Source organism: Rhipicephalus sanguineus, chromosome 9, assembly GCF_013339695.2.
Source record: "Rhipicephalus sanguineus isolate Rsan-2018 chromosome 9, BIME_Rsan_1.4, whole genome shotgun sequence".
NCBI classification, from domain to species: Eukaryota; Metazoa; Arthropoda; class Arachnida; order Ixodida; family Ixodidae; genus Rhipicephalus; species Rhipicephalus sanguineus.
In genome coordinates this window covers 56,717,291-56,729,276 of record NC_051184.2, presented here as the reverse complement: position 1 = coordinate 56,729,276, position 11,986 = coordinate 56,717,291, and positions in this window count along the sequence as shown.

Here is an 11,986-nt window from a genome sequence, read left to right as displayed (position 1 = left end):
TGTGAGCGCTGCCCTTCTCAGATTAAAAGGTGATCGATCTGTCTGTCATCATGTGTTTATTTTTGTGCACTTGACTATTTCAGGTTGCTTCAAGACTGCACATTGAAGCTCTACAGCTGCATTTGACCAGGAAGCCTCCTTGGAAACTTCGTGTCTCGAGGTAGTCAAGACGTGTCCAAGAATTCGGAATAGCCACGCTTAAGGTCTAGCCGTGAGTGGTCTCGAATCAGTGCAACCTGCTGTCCTTTTCGCCAGAATGCCACCTGACCCTGACATGGTCTGGGAACACGACACTGCCAAGCTCATGCACGCAAGCTGTGTCACCTCTTGGGGTCCTGTATCTCAGATGACTACATGAGAATCCTGTACTACATGAGAACTACACATGTTGCATGTTTTGCGCTGTATGCCACATAAAATATGTAATGGATGTCGCAAAGAAGTGCTTGATGGCTGGCCATTGATTCCTATTCATAAAAACTGACTGCTGGCTATGCTAATGTTTATGCCAGGTCTAGTATATTGCCGCATTTGACAGTAATGAACGATGTTAGCGAAACTATTGCTTTTCATATCTCACTCATTCTGACAGTAGTGTGTCTCGCTGTATTTCTGGACGGTGTTTCTGTATTTCAGTTCTGTAGAGAACTCTCCATACCACCGCTAAATATATATATTTATATATATCATACCTTATATATATAAGGTACTTGACACACGACGTACGTTTTAGCATTAGCATAGTGCTAAAACGTACGTCGTGTGTCAAATGCCTTCCTACAGTATCAGGACCTTCGTGATCTTTCTGTAGCTCTTATATTTAAGGGTCATTCCATGCCAAGTGTCCCAGACGTGGCGCTCGCACATCGCAGCTTTTGCTGATAAAATTTGTGCCTTTTTCCTGTGCCACATGGAGTATTGTGGCAAAACATTCTTGCTCGAAAAAATTTTTGACGGTCCTGGCACCCCCTCGAATTTCGCTTCTATTTATTAAACTGTACCTAATAGAAAAATGTGTATAAAATCTACTTTTGTCTGTTGAGCTTCTAAACTGCGCTTGCGCTATCGCAGAGGTTCTGTTTAGTTGTCCCATTCATTATTTCCGAATTTTTGTGTTTCACTACCAGCTACGTAGCTTCAAAAACTACAAAAATCTTCAAAGTTCGTGAATTTTTCTTGAGCTATCTGGAACTCGCCCTAACCAATATTAATAATAGCCTGATTTCCAGGAAAGTGTATTTTAGTACAGAAATGTTTAGGGGTAAAATAGACTTCAGATCTTTCCGAAAAAAAATTGTGAAATTAGAGAAAATGTACGATTTGTTGCATGTTTGACCATATTTTTCATACTGATGCGGTCAAAGTAAAAATCCTCGTCATGCAGCGTTTGATAAAAGACTTCATCGTTAAGTAATGAAAAAAGTCTTATGAAATCATTTTTTTCTTTTAAGGAAGAAAATAATTTTTGAATTTGGCCCTCCGAACGCGCAGTGCATTTCATTTTGTTGCCACTTCGCCGCAAAGCACGTGGTAGCCCTTGCAGCGGACACTCGTCACAGGCAACGGCCAGATGCGAGATGTATGTCAGTGGCTCGTGAGTGGTCGAAAGTCTTGTCACGTTGATGTCAGGGCGACGAGTAATGAATTCGCGTTACAATGTGAGCTTGCTTGGCGGGCCCAATGGGAAGTATGGACGCCCGAGAGCAGCCTATGGCGTCGTTGGCACATTGTGCTAGAGGCCGTCTGTACAACATGTATACCCTGAGAAAGAAGTGTGTACAGTGTGCATTATTTCTTTCAGTATGTGTATGCTAGTTGTGCAGACGTCCCTCTAGGACATTGTGCCAACGACTCCACATGCTGCTCTCGGGCGTCCATATTTCCCATTGGGCCCGCCTAGCAAATGCTCATTGTAACGCAAATTCATTACTCGTCGCCCTGACAGCGCGACAAGACTTTCGACCACTCACGAGCCGCTGACATACATCTCGCATCTGGCCGCTGCCTGTGACGAGTGTCAGCTGTAAGGGCGACCACGTGCTTTGCGGCGAAGTGGCAGCAAAATGAAATGCACTGTGCGATCGGAGGGCCAAATTCAAAAATTATTTTCTTCCTTAAAACAAAAAAAATGATTTGATTAGACTTTCTTCGTTACTTAACGATGAAGTCTTCTATCAAACGCCACATGACGAGGATTTTTACTTTGACCGCATCAGTATGAAAAATACGGTCAAACATGTGACAAATCGTACATTTTCTCAAATATCACAATTTTTTTCGGAAAGATTTGAAGTCTATTTTACCCCTAAACATTTCTGTACTAAAATACACTTTCCTGGAAATCAGGCTATGATTAATATTGGTTAGGGTGAGTTGCAAATAGCTCAAGAAAAATTCACGAACATTGAAGATTTTTGTAGTTTTTGAAGCTACGTAGCTGGTAGTGAAACACAAAAAAAATCGGAAATAATGAATGGGACAACTAAACAGAACCTCTGTGATAGCGCAAGCGCGGTTTCGTAGCTCAACACACAAAAATAGATTTTATACACATTTTTCTATTAGGTACAGTTTAATAAATAGAAGCGAATTTCGAGGGGGTGCCATGATTGTCAAAATTTTTTTCGACCAAAAGTGTTTTGCCACAATACTCCATGTGGCACAGGAAAAAGGCACAAATTTTATCAGCAAAATCTGTGATGTGCGAGCGCCACGTCTGGGACACTTGGCATGGAATGACACACACACACACACACACACACACACACACACACACACACACACACACACACACACACATATATATTGAGAGAGCGTAGGCATCGGCAAGTTGGTAATTCATGTTTGACTTTTTGAGCGCGCAAAAGAACAGGGACGAAAAACGACGCAGACACAGCGCTGACTTCCAACATATGCTTTATTTTCTACAGTGGTACGTATATATATAGACAACAAAAAGCAACGCACGCAGGCGCATTGTACAGGAAGGCTTCATGTAAAACCACAAATAAGTATGCATGATAAGCAATCAAACAACCTGATACCGGATTTTTTTCTTCTTTAAGAGATCAAGCGGTCATTCCTGACTACCACTATCGTCTAGTCACCCCGTGGGCCTTGCTTAGAAAGTCTAGTTCTTTTTGGATAGGTCAATTGAAGGTGCACTAATGCACATGTCTCCCAAACTTGCAATCTTCGCCGCTTCAATTATCTCACGTGTTGTTTGTGCCTGGCTCCTTCCTGTCGCAGTGCACTGCGAATACATGGGATCGCACCCACACTTCCTGCAGTGGAAAGCCAAATGTCCCACACCTCCAGTTCGCACGTTATTTGCGTGCTCACGTAGCCTGTCATTGGCACACCGTCCCGTCTGCCCTATGTATTTCTTGCCACAGGACAGCAGTAACTCATAAACGATGTTGTTCTCACATTTAACAAAGCTTTCTTTGTGCTTTTTATGGCACCTGGGTTTTTCAGAACCACTGTAGGAGGCCTTGCACAGATTATAAAGCTTGTTTGGTGCTGAAAGGACGACTCTTACGTTGGCGTTGTTTCCTATCTTTTTCAGCCTATGTGAGACATCGTGAAGGTACGGTATGACGGCGCATTTCTGCTTGACAGGCTCCGTTTCTGGTGAAGCCTGCTCCTCACCCTCGCGAGCATGTTTGACAGTCTTGAGAAGACCCTCCGCCACAGATGTGACGACATACTGAGGAAACCCCGCCTTTTTCAGGCAGTCAGCTTGCGCCTGGAAACTACACGAACACTTGTGAGGACATGAGCGGCGAAGCGCATTCATTAGGGTTAATTTTGCAATACCCCTTTTAACTAGCTTGGAGTGGCCCGAAGAAAACGGCAGAAGCGGCTTATTGGCCCTGGGCTCGTACGACCAGCAGACCTGGTCTCGCTCAAAGAACATTCGTAAGTCAAGAAAACGCAAGGCGTTGTTTTGCGGCATTTCATGCGTGACTGCGAGCGGTTGCAGGAAACGCGTGAACAGATCAAGTACGTTTGAAGAATCATTGCCAAATTCGCCTGGGCTTGATTCTAGAAAGACAACGTAGTCGTCTACATATCTAAACACCTTCTTTACATTTGTGCCTGTTACTAGAAACTAGAAACAGAGCTAACAGGCACAAATATAAAGAAGGTGTTTAGATATGTAGACGACTACGTTGTCTTTCTAAAATCAAGTCCAGGCGAATTTGGCAATGATTCTTCAAACGTACTTGATCTGTTCACGCGTTTCCTGCAACCGCTCGCAGTCACGCACGAAATGCCGCAAAACAACGCGTTGCGTTTTCTTGACTTACGAATGTTCTTCGAGCGAGACCAGGTCTGCTGGTCGTACGAGCCCAGGGCCAATAAGCCGCTTCTGCCGTTTTCTTCGGGCCACTCCAAGCTAGTTAAAAGGGGTATTGCAAAATTAACCCTAATGAATGCGCTTCGCCGCTCATGTCCTCACAAGTGTTCGTGTAGTTTCCAGGCGCAAGCTGACTGCCTGAAAAAGGCGGGGTTTCCTCAGTATGTCGTCACATCTGTGGCGGAGGGTCTTCTCAAGACTGTCAAACATGCTCGCGAGGGTGAGGAGCAGGCTTCACCAGAAACGGAGCCTGTCAAGCAGAAATGCGCCGTCATACCGTACCTTCACGATGTCTCACATAGGCTGAAAAAGATAGGAAACAACGCCAACGTAAGAGTCGTCCTTTCAGCACCAAACAAGCTTTATAATCTGTGCAAGGCCTCCTACAGTGGTTCTGAAAAACCCAGGTGCCAAAAAAAGCACAAAGAAAGCTTTGTTAAATGTGAGAACAACATCGTTTATGAGTTACTGCTGTCCTGTGGCAAGAAATACATAGGGCAGACGGGACGGTGTGCCAATGACAGGCTGCGTGAGCACGCAAATAACATGCGAACTGGAGGTGTGGGACATGTGGCTTTCCACTGCAGGAAGTGTGGGTGCGATCACATGTATTCGCAGTGCACTGCGACAGGAAGGAGCCAGGCACAAACAACACGCGAGATAATTGAAGCGGCGAAGATTGCAAGTTTGGGAGACATGTGCATTAGTGCACCTTCAATTGACCTATCCAAAAAGAACTAGACTTTCTAAGCAAGGCCCACAGGGTGACTAGACGATAGTGGTAGTCAGGAATGACCGCTTGATCTCTTAAAGAAGAAAAAAATCCGGTATCAGGTTGTTTGATTGCTTATCATGCATACTTATTTGTGGTTTTACATGAAGCCTTCCTGTACAATGCACCTGCGTGCGTTGCTTTTTGTTGTCTATATATATATATGTACCACTGTAGAAAATAAAGCATATGTTGGAAGTCAGCGCTGTGTCCGCGTCGTTTTTCGTCCCTGTTCTTTTGCACGCTCAAAAATGTCAAACACACACACACACACAGATATATATATATATATATATATATATATATATATATATATATATATATATATATATATATATATATATATATATATATATATATATATATATATATAAAATGCTTAACAATTGTGGTGACGTGGCTAAGGACTACGCATTATTCGCAGGATGTTGTGCCTATACACCTATTCCACCGGACATACGTCACGAAAATGCGGTGGCGCTGTCGTCGGCCGTTTAGTTTCGCGCGGTAGGCAAAAGCCGCTGTGCCTACCGCAGTTTCTGCCGTGTTTTCGCTGGTGCGTGCGCTGTGTGCCGTCGTGCAACGAACAAAAAACGGTCTACCGACGAGATACGTTGCGGTTACTTACGCAGAAAAGCACAAAAGAGGCGGAATAAGCTTCTCTCCGCTTTTTTTTTTTTTACGAACACCGTCGCAAGAAATTGGCCGCAGCTGCTAAACATGAGAACTCGTCTGCGACGCCGGCTCATCGGTTATGTGATAAAAATTGAGCGGTTTGGCGGCTCGTTTTACCTAAAGAAAATGATTAGCTTTATCAAAAGTGTGCCATTATTACATCCCGCACCACATTTTTTGGCATTTAGCCTTGTGTGGAGCCATTGGAAGCATGTCTACCTACATAAGCGGTGGTAGCTTTGTAATATGCGGAGCTTTGTAATATGCATCACGACTGAAAAATGTCGAAATCAGAAGGGTCAAAAGGATTTTGTAGTATTCGCGTCAACTAAAGTCGTGGCTCGGTTCATTAACGCAGCAGCGATCGAAAGCACGACTTCGGCTACACTTTTTCAAATTTTATGCGGCTGCGATGACACACGCAACACAAGTGCATTGGACACGGCTGTTCTGGCTGCAATTCACATTAACACATTTCAAAGTCTGTCACACTCCACAGGCGAACTGCAAGCGTGAAATGTTCTGAGTCTGTTTACGGGCTGTAGGCCTTCGCGGTCTCGACTTCAGCGTACGGGCAGAGCCGCGACCCGCGATTGGTGAACCTGACAGATATGTAGCAGCCTTGTCCATGACATGCAGTAATTGTTTAATACGTTATCGCAGCTGTATCGCCGATTAAAGTGTCACCGAGATCGCCTTTCACTTTAGAATGAGTAACTTACCCGGCAAATTTGTTTATGTGCGAGGATTTACCGTAACGATTATGGACCTGTTCGTAATGTTACTCCGCGCATTTTCATACGGTAGCAAAGAGCGTCTTGCGGGGCTAAGAGGCCCGTTCTTGCATCAGTTACCAAATTAACACGTACAAGTGTACTACAGCAGTGTCGATGGCATTTCGCGAATCAATCACATTCGTGGCGTCAAGATACCTGATGTTATGGTGAGGTCATCATAGGTAGAGTTGCACGTCAACAGTTTTTATATATTTATTTCAGAGTCCTTGTTGGGGCCACGAAAACTTCCTCTGTCGCGGCCGCCCTGCCGTCCCTTGTAAACACGCGGGAGGCGCCCCGACGCGCGGTGCTCGGAGGCAGCTTTGCAGCTGCTGTGCCAGTTGTCACGTGATCATAGAGGGCGGTGGCGAGCTTTGGGCTGGGCGGAACCTACGCGCCGCGACGTCGCTACAAGTGCCTCACTATGTCGACGGCGCCTACCGCTGTTTACAAACATGGAGTAGGTCTATAGTTTAGGTGCTTACTGATAAAACAGTAGGTTGTCATTACAATGTGAACATGTATGAAATGGCATGAAGTGTTTAAAACCGATTCAAAGAATAATTTTACGAATCGCAGAAATTTCAGTTTGTTTATAGGATGAAGGCATGCAGACGTGAAAGAGAAGACACAGACAAACCAAACGCTAGCGTTTGAGCTGTCCGCATCTCTTCTGTTTCCGTGTTGCATGGCTTACTTTCTTCTAGAATCAACATTTTTTGTTGTTTTACGCGAGCGGAAATTGTTCTGAGACTCATCTATATAAACGTCGAGTAGTATTTTATTTCCCCCAGAGGAATCGAATGCAGCACTGTAAAGTTGCTACAAAAACTTGTTGCGGCTGTCATGCATCCACCACAGTGTTCCTGTTTGAGTAAACCCGGTGGAAGTGCCTTGTTGAGTAACAAAGAGGTGGCGGCACCAACTTTCGTCGATTGTCAGATAAAAACCCTAATGGTGTTCGCTTTGATTTGAAGTTCTTTTGAAATTCTTGATCAATCTCTATAAAACTTTAGTTTATGTGTATTTGTACGCTGATTTTGAAAATGCAAATATTTTTCTACTATTATATGTCGTGTTAAGTATATCAAACATTTCATGTGCCATGTTAGGCCTGCACGAGTTACAAAGTAAGCATATCACAATAATATGAAATGGGAACTGTATGCAACATAACCAGAATGCATGTCCTAAACCCACTTAACAATAGTCATAGTATGCTGAACATTGACCAGTAAGTGTATGTCTAGCTGGTGATTCGTTCACGAGAGTTCAATATTACGTAACTTTTAACTCAAATGGGTTTAAAACGCGAGTTCGTATGTGGGCTAGTGGGTTCATGAACATTATGCCAGAACAGCGCAGTAAACTCCTTTAAAACTATTGCATACAGTTTTTATCCCCTAACTATAGCGATATGTTGATTTACTTTGTAACTCCAAGTTTGGAAAGGCTTGCTCGTCAAGACACATGAAATTTTTATGTGTAAAAACTGAGTTTTCTTCCAGATAATTGCATATTTGAAATCGCCACATAAGTAAACCTAAACTCAGCAAGTTTTATCAATATCGACCAAGAAGAAAAATAAACGCATTATTTGTTGCAGAATGTCTCATTGAGTACCACGAAGTGGTCACACTGACTCTTCCAGGGGAGTCATGTACACCACTGTCCTTAAGGACAACGGAGTCAAAGGAACGCTCCAGTGGGGGTCAGCGTTACCATGGCAAAGGGGTCACCCTGACTACCTAGAGGTACTAGCGGGAAATAAAAGGTAGTCATGTAGACTCCTGCGTTGGGAGTAACGTAGACTCTCTGCTTGTGAAGAAGGGAGTCGTTGGTCTGAAGAACGAAGGGAGTCGTTTGACACCCCAAATTGTGAAGAAGGGAGTCGTTGGTCTGAAGAACGAAGGGAGTCGTTTGACACCCCAAAAGGTCATCATATGTGTAGCGAGGCGATTACCACCCAAAGGTAGTCAGTACAGACACCCTTTTTTTTAAGAGTGTAACATCAATGCATGACGAATGTAAATGACAGGTTATGCATTCTATGTGCCAGAATATATCTTTCAATAGCATGGTATGTGCGATATTGTTAATGCCCGCACGCGTGCATGACAAACATGCGATATATTGAACCACATGCGATGACATGAATGACTTCATTTGCGTCGAAGACAAACAATGCCATGTATTCAGCCCTTTGATGGCTGCTTCGCATTACATCGGGTCCCACAGTGCGCGGGATCTGACCATTTTTTTTGTATGTAAGAATCGACTTAGGGATCCGCAAAGTGCCTTACCTTGTTCTTGACAAAATGTCAGTCTACAAGAACCTTGTAAGCAGCTTTTGGCGGAGCAATTTGGAAATGATAATTTTCCTAAGAGGATCCACCGCCCGCCCCCCCAAATGCGAGCTGACAAAAATGAGTTTAGAGATTTCACAACAAGCTCTTTATTTCGATGGTGAATTAATTTATTAAAGCAACATCCTGCATAAATACGGCCTTCCTCATCAACATTACTCCTTTCTGTGACAACTTCGTCCAGCCGTCTTCAATTTTTTGCAGCTATCAAGCTGTGAAGGTTGCTGACAGCACGTGTCGTTCATAAAATGGACCACGCTGTGATAGCAATGAACTCCCAAGAAAACGAACACATAGGCCGAGTGGCACAGAAACACAGCGGGAGTTACTCAGAATGGGCGCGAAAGCAGCGGCGGATGGCCACGTGATATGTTTCCGCCAATTTGAGCTTCAGTGCCAGTTTCCCAGCGGCTGTAAATGTGCCTTTTTAACTTATTTTGTGAAGAAGGCAGTTGTAATGAAAGCAGTCACCGGCTGTTAACCCTCAACAGCCGATGACTGCCTGTTTAAGCGTGTATTGGAAGTAACCTGCTTTCTTGCTATACCACACGTCGCTTTGTTGTGCTGCGAAGATATGCGTTTTATTTTTTGCTTTTATATCTGTTTGTTGACGTTGAGTCACCAGAGAGAAAGTTTAGTTTAATTTTTGTGTGGTGACCCTGGTCCGTCTACTGCAGAGACACTGAATAAATTTTGGATATTGAAAAAGAAATAAAAGCCAAGAACAGGCTATAGAGACGTCGGAGAATCAAAGTAAAACAGCTATCAGAAGATTAGGCCGCGCATACAAACAGAATAGCACAGTTCGGAAACTTAAAAGAAGCTGTGACATCATGCAGAAAGAAAACTGACGATAGGCGTAGTATGGTGGACTTATCCGCTAAAGTGGATAACTTGGAAAAGCTCAGCAGGGGATTTAACTTGGTATTTTATGGTATCGGTGACGGTGAAAATTGTGAACTACCCACTGCCTCTGCAAAAATAAGTACAGGAAATTGTATCTGGTGGTTTGGGACTATCGTCTGTGGGGATTGAGCAGACACACAGGCTTGGGCGGTACGAGAACAATAAACCGCAGCCGCCTATTGCAAGGTTTTCAACGTATTGTAACGGCCCGGTCGAGGTCCTGATCGTGACGTCAAGCTCTGGTCGGAGGCTGATGAGGTGTTCCTGCAGCTCGTTTGCGCAAAATTATTCTTCGATGTCGTGTGGGCCGGCCATCGAGTACCATTGTGCCCGTCGTTGCGCCGAGTACCAGCCGATGGTCGTTCGAATCGAGATGGCTGCCGGCGCTCACAGAACCGCGCGATGTGACCAGTGTTATGCCAGGGCTCCCAACCCAAACTTCCTTGCTTCAACAAGGCATTCAAGCTGGTAGAACGTCTGGCGCAACCAGCGTCAGCACCCGCTGATGCAACGAGGCGGGAGTCTTACGCAATTCCCGGTAACTCCGGCGCTGCGTCTGACGCAACCGACGGAAATCTCTCCCGCAACGTGCGGCAAGCCCTCTTCCCCCGCGGATCCGGTTCGAGCCAGCGACCAACGGCGGTTCCTGATTGGACGCTACCAGCTCCTGGCTGATGCAAGCGATCGCCCAGGGCTATAAAAGAACCAAGCTGCGCGGAGCGAGACAGCGAACGAAGAAATCCCGGGTCGTCGTCGCACCGCTGTGCGAGCCCGATAAGCTGTCGGCCCCAGCGCCGAATATGTAATGCCTCTGTTTATATGTATATAAATTTGCCTTAACTCACCGTCGCCTTGATCGCTCCGTCTATCAGCTCTGCGCAGAAGCAGTCGCAAGCTGAGACACCTGTTACCCAACAGGGATGGCAGCTGCGGGATCGGCCGGCGTCAGCTACCTCGATGCCGTGAGTGCCTGATGTTTTCCCTTCAGTTCACCAGACTTCTCTAGCACAGGTCGCACAGGTCGCCCACTCATGATGATGAGTGGGCGAAGCTGCGGAGGTTCATCGGTAAACCATGAATCTTCCGTGAATTCTGCCCAGTACATCATCACCGACGTGAGGTCGGGCGCGTTTATATTAAAGGTTCGATGAGAGTTATGACGACTTGCAGCTCACTTTCGTTTTACATGTACGCTATGAATTTTCATTGTTTAGAAATCCATTCCTTTAGAAAACATCTGGCCTCTTTCGTTAAGCAGCTGGCGTCTTTTCGTTTTGCTTTTAGAAACCATCTGGCGTCCTTCCTTGGTTTATTTCATCAATCAACGGCGTTTTGAACAAAATTTTTATTGTTTAATCACGCACAGGAGAAATCTAACCAGGCACTACCTTCGAGGTAAACAATGGCTGCTAATGGGAATGAGAGACAGAAGTCGGCTTTTAGCTAACACTTACACTTCTACTTCTACTAATGTTTCCTACTGCAACATGTCAATGGCTGCTAATGGGGAATGAGAGACAGAAGAATTCGGCTTTCAGTTAAAGCGCACGCTGCGAATTTTTATTGTTCAACAACGCACATGAAAAATCTCCCACCGGCACCAATTTGGAGGTCAAGATCTTGTACTAGCGTTACGACTGGTTACGAACTACTACGAGGGACAAACGGGTGCCGCCTTAAGGAGCTTCGCCCCTAAAACCGCCTAGCTATGATGTCTTAGCCTTGTCCAGTAACCACCTGGGCCAGCTGCACCTTCTTTACTCTACTTGGAAACAGTCTACGACACCATGTAATAACTACACACGTGACCATAATCTCCTGACTCACGAAATTGGTCACGCGACCAAATTCGCGTAACACCACGTAACAACTTGTCAACTGACCAAAATCACGTAACCTGACGTAACCACTGGTCACGTGATCGAAATCATGCCGCACGATGTAACTTATATTCATCCAGGAAAATCGTCTAACGTCACGTCACCAAAATCCCGTAACTCTAGTCAGACATGCTCCCAGCAAAACAACGCAAGAACTATCACGTAAAATGTTCCCGCCAGAACACTCGGCAGAAGCTACATCGAACACAAGCTCCACTGTTGATTCCAGCCTTAGGAGACTGGTGCAA